General features: G+C 34.8%; 2 non-coding genes and 1 pseudogene across 2 annotated transcripts; all 3 read right to left on the bottom strand.

The window, feature by feature from the left end:
• Positions 1-103: 103 nt before the first annotated feature.
• LOC120285654 lies at positions 104-2,836 on the bottom strand (annotated as a pseudogene).
• Positions 2,837-3,225: 389 nt separating this feature from the next.
• LOC120285652 lies at positions 3,226-3,404 on the bottom strand. The gene has a single exon (XR_005544876.1). It is a non-coding gene; the product is annotated as a 5.8S ribosomal RNA (ribosomal RNA).
• Positions 3,405-4,093: 689 nt separating this feature from the next.
• On the bottom strand, positions 4,094-6,087 carry LOC120285653. The gene has a single exon (XR_005544877.1). It is a non-coding gene; the product is annotated as a small subunit ribosomal RNA (ribosomal RNA).
• Positions 6,088-8,211: the final 2,124 nt, after the last annotated feature.

Here is an 8,211-nt window from a genome sequence, read left to right as displayed (position 1 = left end):
TAATTAATCGCTAATTACTTCCAAACCGCTTGTTTATAACACACGAAAATTAGCACACGACTTTCGCGGAGCACTAATTCACCGATTTTATTACTTTCCAAACACGGAAAACAAAGTTCTTCGCAATCTGTACACGAGCGCAACGAAAACACGTCCGTCGTTAATCCATTCATGCGCGTCACTAATTAGATGACGAGGCATTTGGCTACCTTAAGAGAGTCATAGTTACTCCCGCCGTTGACCCGCGCTTACTTGAATTTCTTCACTTTGACATTCAGAGCACTGGGCAGAAATCACATTGTGTCAACACCCGCTAGGGCCATCACAATGCTTTGTTTTAATTAGACAGTCGGATTCCCCAAGTCCGTGCCAGTTCTGAATTGATTGTTAATTGATAATCGTTATAATTGATAAGAACTAATTGGTTTAACCCAAATAGTATTCTTAAAAATTTTAGCAAGAAAGTTCCACAATTGGCTACGTAACTAAACTATCCGGGGAACAAGTAACTAACTGCTAGAAACTCTATTTACCCAGAACGAGCACATAAACCATGTTATTGTTTCCCAATCAAGCCCGACTATCTCAATCTTCAGAGCCAATCCTTATCCCGAAGTTACGGATCTAATTTGCCGACTTCCCTTACCTACATTATTCTATCGACTAGAGACTCTTCACCTTGGAGACCAGCTGCGGATATTGGTACGGCCTGTTGAGAAGTTTGCGTGTCCCCACCATAAATTTTCAAGGTCCGAGGAGAAAATATCGACACAACAGTATATGTCATGCTCTTCTAGCCCATCTACCATATCTCTCTGCGAAAGACTTCCATGGTAGTACGGCTATAAAACAGAAAAGAAAACTCTTCCGATATCTCTCGACGGCTTCTTTATGGTCGTTCCTGTTGCCAGGATGAGCACGAGGCCCATATTTAATAACAAACGGATACTCAACAGGTTACGGAATTGGAACCGTATTCCCTTTCGTTCAAAATTATTCAAGTGTATTATATTCGCTTTGTTTATATAGTTAGGCATTTTTGTTTTACTTGAAAATTTTCGGCTTTCGCCTTGAACTTAGGACCGACTAACTCGTGATCAACCACTGTTCACACGAAACCCTTCTCCACTTCAGTCCTCCAAGGTCTCATTCGATTATTTGCTACTACCACCAAGATCTGTACCAATGGCAGCTCCATGCAGGCTTACGCCAAACACTTCTACGCATACCATTGTACCTTCCTACTCACTAAAGTTTCAAAATTTATATCACAAGTAATATAAATCATCTACTTTAGCGGTAATGTATAGGTATACAACTTAAGCGCCATCCATTTTAAGGGCTAGTTGCTTCGGCAGGTGAGTTGTTACACACTCCTTAGCGGATTTCGACTTCCATGATCACCGTCCTGCTGTTTTAAGCAACCAACGCCTTTCATGGTATCTGCATGAGTTGTTAATTTGGGCACCGTAACATTACGTTTGGTTCATCCCACAGCGCCAGTTCTGCTTACCAAAAGTGGCCCACTGGGCACATTATATCATAACCTTGAACTTCATATCAAGAAAGTTAAGGTTCTTACCCATTTAAAGTTTGAGAATAGGTTAAGATCGTTTCGACCCTAAGGCCTCTAATCATTCGCTTTACCAGATAAGATTATTTTTATATAATATTAAATGCACCAGCTATCCTGAGGGAAACTTCGGAAGAACCAGCTACTAGATGGTTCGATTGGTCTTTCGCCCCTATACTCAATTCTGACAATCGATTTGCACGTCAGAACTGTTTCGGTCTTCCATCAGGGTTTCCCCTGACTTCAACCTGATCAAGTATAGTTCACCACTTTCGGGTCACAGCATATATGCTCAAGGTACGTTCCAGTTAGAGGCATAAATAATATAAATATACATTATACATAACTATATAGAACGCCCGGGATTGTGTTAATTAGCTATAAATAGCTAAAAAACTAATCCATTATTAGTCAAGTTAATTACGCTATTAGGTTTACATCCCAATAACTTGCACATATGTTAGACTCCTTGGTCCGTGTTTCAAGACGGGTCCCGAAGGTATCCTGAATCTTTCGCATTGTTAATCATACAAGAGCATATAATAAACACAAAAATCAATGATAATTATGCCATTATATAATTCCGAAAAATTAACGCTCTGTAATAATATAAATCTATCAGCACTTTATCAAATTAATACATTATTCTGTGTTAAAATGCAAGCAATTTAATTGGAATAAACTATAAGTTATATTTTATGATAAATTTGGGATATGCTAATAGATTACAATGTCCTTATATGGAAAAAATGCACATTATTCTTAATAATATTATTTAAATATTACAATTTTAATGATGAATTTTCCATAACGATATTCAGGTTCATCGGGCTTAACCTCTAAGCAGTTCACGTACTGTTTAACTCTCTATTCAGAGTTCTTTTCAACTTTCCCTCACGGTACTTGTTTACTATCGGTCTCATGGTTATATTTAGTTTTAGATGGAGTTTACCACCCACTTAGTGCTGCACTATCAAGCAACACGACTCTTTGGAAACATCATCTAGTAATCATTAACGTTATACGGCCTGGCACCCTCTATGGGTAAATGGCCTCATTTAAGAAGGACTTAAATCATTAATTTCTCATACTAGAATATTGACGCTCCATACACTGCATCTCACATTTGCCATATAGACAAAGTGACTTAGTGCTGAACTGTTTTCTTTTCGCTCGCCGCTACTAAGAAAATCCTTGTTAGTTCTTTTCCTCCCTAATTAATATGCTTAAATTCAGGGGGTAGTCCCATATGAGTTGAGGTGTATATATAACTATATTTTGCCATAAATTCTTTATATATAAATGATAAAACAATCAATTAAATTCGTTATAAATAGTTCCAATAGTTCTTGTAAGCAAAGTTATTTTTTATCCATTTAACGAACCAACGAAGAATAATAACATAACCAAGTTTTTTTTTTTCGAATCATTAATAAGAGACAATTCTAGATGAAAAATATTTCAATTTTTATGCTAGACATTTCTCAGTATTATTTGATTGAAAAAAAAATATTTCTCTCGTTTTTCACATTCAAATGTGAGATAATGTTTTTCATTTCTTTTTTAATATTATGAATAAAATCATTATTTAATCCAATAATATACCATATGCTTATAAAAAATTTATAAACAACTTAATTAGCATAGTCTTACAACCCTCAACCATATGTAGTCCAAGCAGCACTATAAAATTAATTAAAGTACATAACAGCATGGACTGCGATATGCGTTCAAAATGTCGATGTTCATGTGTCCTGCAGTTCACACGATGACGCACAGTTTGCTGCGTTCTTCATCGACCCATGAGCCGAGTGATCCACCGCTTAGAGTTTTATAATTCATTTTTATATAATGTCAATATTGTTTTTATTGAAAGAAATTAAAAATACACCATTTTACTGGCATATATCAATTCCTTCAATAAATTTATTTTTATACCTAAAATAAATGTTGCGAAATGTCTTAGTTTCATATAAGCATTATGTATCATAATAATCTGGTTATGGTTTGCTATTTTGGGTGACACATACTGCAAAATTTATATAAAACATTAACCTGATGGATGACAGGTACAAACATTGTATATTTTAGGTTGTTGCATTAGCCAACGTATGCTCATAACATAGATGAACAATACATATTCGCAACGCGTGTATATTATGGTCCATATACACACAAACTTATTTCGATTACCACATTCAAAATTATTTTAATTTTAATTCGACTTCCACTTTCGAATTTAGTTTAGTTTCTTCGATTTCCATTTTCGAGAATTTGTTTTTATAGGAAACGCCGTTGTTGTAGTAAGTACTGCCACAAATACGCACAACAACATTAATAATGTTAAAGTCTTTTTATGAGGTTGCCAAGCCCCACATATAAATAAAATAAAAGCCATCTACATTTTATTTTCACTTTAACTTTTGATTCCGTAGAATCATTTTGTAATATTTTTATTTTGGTAAATTGTATTTATTTGTATTATAACAAATGTTTATTAACGGTAAGGATATTATACAATAATGATCCTTCCGCAGGTTCACCTACGGAAACCTTGTTACGACTTTACTTCCTCTAAATAATCAAGTTCGGTCAACTTTTGCGAAACAACCGTAACACGCAAGGCGTCACAGTGATCACGTCCGGAGACCTCACTAAATAATTCAATCGGTAGTAGCGACGGGCGGTGTGTACAAAGGGCAGGGACGTAATCAATGCGAGTTAATGACTCACACTTACTGGGAATTCCAAGTTCATGTGAACAGTTTCAGTTCACAATCCCAAGCATGAAAGTGGTTCAGCGGTTTACCCGGACCTCTCGGTCTAGGAAATACACGTTGATACTTTCATTGTAGCGCGCGTGCAGCCCAGGACATCTAAGGGCATCACAGACCTGTTATTGCTCAATCTCATTATTGCTAGACGCAATTTGTCCATTTAAGAAGCTAGTGTCCTTATAATGGGACAAACCAACAGGTACGGCTCCACTTACATAAACACATTCAAACACAATAAACATTTTACTGCCACCATGAATGAAGGCTACATAAGCTTCAGCACCATAATCCTGAAGATATCTATTTAATATATTTGAGTCTCGTTCGTTATCGGAATTAACCAGACAAATCACTCCACGAACTAAGAACGGCCATGCACCACCACCCATAGATTCGAGAAAGAGCTATCAATCTGTCTTACACACTTATGTTCGGACCTGGTAAGTTTTCCCGTGTTGAGTCAAATTAAGCCGCAGGCTCCACTCCTGGTGGTGCCCTTCCGTCAATTCCTTTAAGTTTCAGCTTTGCAACCATACTTCCCCCGGAGCCCAAAAGCTTTGGTTTCCCGGGAAGCGACTGAGAGAGCCATAAAAGTAGCTACACCCAATTGCTAGCTGGCATCGTTTATGGTTAGAACTAGGGCGGTATCTGATCGCCTTCGAACCTCTAACTTTCGTTCTTGATTAATGAAAACATCTTTGGCAAATGCTTTCGCTTAAGTTAGTCTTACGACGGTCCAAGAATTTCACCTCTCGCGTCGTAATACTAATGCCCCCAAACTGCTTCTATTAATCATTACCTCTTGATCTGAAAACCAATGAAAGCAGAACAGAGGTCTTATTTCATTATCCCATGCACAGAATATTCAGGCATTTGAAGCCTGCTTTAAGCACTCTAATTTGTTCAAAGTAATAGTACCGGCCCACAATAACACTCGTTTAAGAGCACTAGTGCAGGTTTTTAAATAGGAGGAACATATGAAAAAATACAAGTATTTAATCACATATAAGAACTCCACCGGTAATACGCTTACATACATAAAGGTATAGTACTAACCACAATTGTAAGTTGTACTACCCGTATGAAGCACAAGTTCAACTACGAACGTTTTAACCGCAACAACTTTAATATACGCTATTGGAGCTGGAATTACCGCGGCTGCTGGCACCAGACTTGCCCTCCAATTGGTCCTTGTTAAAGGATTTAAAGTGTACTCATTCCAATTACAGGGCCTCGGATATGAGTCCTGTATTGTTATTTTTCGTCACTACCTCCCCGAGCTGGGAGTGGGTAATTTACGCGCCTGCTGCCTTCCTTAGATGTGGTAGCCGTTTCTCAGGCTCCCTCTCCGGAATCGAACCCTGATTCCCCGTTACCCGTTGCAACCATGGTAGTCCTAGATACTACCATCAAAAGTTGATAGGGCAGACATTTGAAAGATCTGTCGTCGGTACAAGACCATACGATCTGCATGTTATCTAGAGTTCAACCAATATAACGATCTTGCGATCGCTTGGTTTTAGCCTAATAAAAGCACATGTCCCATAAGGTTCATGTTTTAATTGCATGTATTAGCTCTAGAATTACCACAGTTATCCAAGTAACTGTTAACGATCTAAGGAACCATAACTGATATAATGAGCCTTTTGCGGTTTCACTTTTAATTCGTGTGTACTTAGACATGCATGGCTTAATCTTTGAGACAAGCATATAACTACTGGCAGGATCAACCAGAATAATGTTTTTCCTTCATATTCCATTCATATTTTTTGAATCGAAATAAGCAATATAATAGATATATAGATTTTTCACTTTATATTATTCCATGATTTTTATTATATTGAATAAAATTCAATATTTCGCCTTTGGGTAAAATTTTAAATATATATTTATAAGTAAAATATCCATTCGATTACGGCCATTTTTATATAGCATTCGTAATCCATAATTTCATTTTTAATTCATACTTGTTTTACCAATATAACAAGAATTTCATATAATTATTGTAATATATATGTTTCTATAATTTTATCTTTTTATATATACATATTTCATTATAAAATATCATTTTATTTCCAACATACATAATTATTGTATCCACACATGTACAATTTTTGTTTAACCAATATAAATATTAAGTTAAATCATTTGCATTTTGAAGATAAATTTAAAATTTATCTCTTTTCATATATCTCTCTGGTAATATATAACATAAAACCAAGCGCATATGATAATATTTCCACATTTAATATATAATTTTATATTTCTTTCATAAGAATCCATATTTGTATTATACCGTAACGATATAATAATCCAACTATACGGCAGGTAATAAATAAATATTTGCCTGCCTCCAAAAATTAACGATAATATATGGAAACGATTTGTTATTCTATATATAATAGAAACTTGACTTTTGTTTCAACGATATTATCTAAAAAGCGTATATTCCTATTATCCGCGGAGCCAAGTCCCGTGTTCTATAGAACTGAGAAACAAATTTGTACGGATAATAATATACTTTATTGTATGTAACCAATATAAACATAATCCGAAATAAATATTTCGAATAATGCGGGAGGTCGGCAACCACTGCCTACCTATAGTAGTTTTTGAACCCGCTGTCGTCAAAGCGGGTATTTTCAATTCCGTTTGCCACCCAACATACGGGCTATTCTCTTATATATTAAGAGATTATATGAACATTTCATTTTTTTTTTCCATTATTCATATATAATATGATTATTTTTTTCTTTATACATATAATACATATTAATTTTCATATGTTTATTATTTAATTTACTCATATTATTGCCAAAATCATATGAATACATAAGTTTTGAACAATATGAAGGTCGGCAACCACTGCCTACCTATAGTAGTTTTTGAACCCTCTGTCGTAATTCCGGTCGTTTACACTACTATACCCTCTCCCTATAATGGCTTTTCTCTATAATACTAAGAGAATGTGGGAATATTTCAGCATTTTTTTCCCTTATACATATAATAATTAATCATTTTCATATGTATATTATTTAATTTACTCATATAATTCCAAAATCATATGAATTCATAAGTTTTGAACAATATGAGAGGTCGGCAACCACTGCCTACCTATAGTAGTTTTTGAACCCTCTGTCGTAATTCCGGTCGTTTACACTACTATACCCTCTCACTATAATGGCTTTTCTCTATAATACTGAGAGAATGTGGGAATATTTCAGCATTTTTTCCCTTATACATATAATAATTAATCATTTTCATATGTATATTATTTAATTACTCATATAATTCCCAAAATCATATGAATACATAAGTTTTGAACAATATGAGAGGTCGGCAACCACTGCCTACCTATAGTAGTTTTTGAACCCTCTGTCGTAATTCCGGTCGTTTACACTACTATACCCTCTCACTATAATGGCTTTTCTCTATAATACTGAGAGAATGTGGGAATATTTCAGCATTTTTTCCCTTATACATATAATAATTAATCATTTTCATATGTATATTATTTAATTTACTCATATAATTGCCAAAATCATATGAATACATAAGTTTTGAACAATATGAGAGGTCGGCAACCACTGCCTACCTATAGTAGTTTTTGAACCCTCTGTCGTAATTCCGGTCGTTTACACTACTATACCCTCTCACTATAATGGCTTTTCTCTATAATACTGAGAGAATGTGGGAATATTTCAGCATTTTTTCCCTTATACATATAATAATTAATCATTTTCATATGTATATTATTTAATTTACTCATATAATTGCCAAAATCATATGAATACATAAGTTTTGAACAATATGAGAGGTCGGCAACCACTGCCTTATACATATAATAATTAATCATTTTCA

The sequence above is a fragment of the Drosophila simulans genome, unplaced genomic scaffold (genome assembly GCF_016746395.2).
Source record: "Drosophila simulans strain w501 unplaced genomic scaffold, Prin_Dsim_3.1 Segkk77_quiver_pilon, whole genome shotgun sequence".
Taxonomy (NCBI): domain Eukaryota; kingdom Metazoa; phylum Arthropoda; class Insecta; order Diptera; family Drosophilidae; genus Drosophila; species Drosophila simulans.
This window is presented reverse-complemented; position numbering and strand designations above follow the sequence as displayed.